This window comes from Pteropus medius, unplaced genomic scaffold (assembly GCF_902729225.1).
Source record: "Pteropus medius unplaced genomic scaffold, Ma_sr-lr_union100, whole genome shotgun sequence".
NCBI lineage: Eukaryota > Metazoa > Chordata > Mammalia > Chiroptera > Pteropodidae > Pteropus > Pteropus medius.
The window spans coordinates 4,339,424-4,340,476 of NW_024350325.1; the positions used below are offsets into that span (position 1 = coordinate 4,339,424).

The window sequence follows — 1,053 nt, forward strand, 5'->3', positions numbered from 1 at the left end:
TAATATATGTTCAGCTTTCATTGTGTTTTAACAAAGCCTTATTATTTTTTTCTATCTAATCATTAGACATCCAGAAGCCATTCATTTGTCAAGAAACAGACTAACAAATCACCAGCAGGCACTTTTTATAAGACTATCATATATCTCACAGTTGATGATAGTTTTGTAAAAACATTCCAGAGTCTCTAAGAATTTCATTTATAGCAAGCTGTAATAAAATTAATGTGAGTTATTCTCAGATATATAATAAATAAAGAACATATAAATTGTGGAAGTGAATGCTAATCATATCAGTATCTTTCTAGAAATTCAATAGAAATAAAACAACCAATCAACAACACCCTACCCTTACACACACACACACACACACACACACACACACATTTTACATCATCTGTGTATAAAAAGGCCACAGATTCAACTGAAATTAGAATTTCCCCAGTTGTATTAGTTTACTAGGACTGTTATGGCAAATACCACAGAGTGGGAAGCTTAAACGATAGAAATTTATTTTCTCACAATTCTGAAGGCTGGAAGTCCAAGATCAAAGTGTCCGTAGGTTTGGTTTCTCTCTGTGGCCTCTTGCGACATTTCCTGTGAGCAAGCGCATCCCCGCATCCCCGTGTCTCTTCTGCTTCTTATAAAGACACCAGTCATATTGGCTTAGGGTCCTACCTTTATGGCTCTTTTAACTTTAATTACTTCTTTAAAGGATCTATCTCTAGTCTACAGCCATGCTACCCTGAACAAGCCTGATCCCAGCTGATTTTGGAAGCTAAGCAGGGTTGGGCCTGGTTAGTACTTGGATGGGAGACCACCTATGAAGACCAGGTGTTATAGGTGTAAAAAATAAAAATAAAACAAACAAGTAAACTGACAAGATCCTTGCAATCTGTGAGGTCAATCAAGGGTTGCTTCACCTAAAAACAAACAAAAAACATAAAATGAAAGAAAGAAAGAAAGAAAGAAAGAAAGAAAGAAAGAAAGAAAGAAAGAAAGAAAGAAAGAAAGAAAGAAGAAAGGAAGAAAGAAAGAATCTATCTCTAAATACAG

The 1,053-nt window shown here is 35.1% G+C and overlaps 1 pseudogene; it reads left to right on the forward strand.

The window, feature by feature from the left end:
* Nucleotides 1-724: 724 nt before the first annotated feature.
* LOC120583963 (uncharacterized) lies at nucleotides 725-843 on the forward strand (annotated as a pseudogene).
* The last annotated feature ends 210 nt before the right edge of the window (nucleotides 844-1,053 follow it).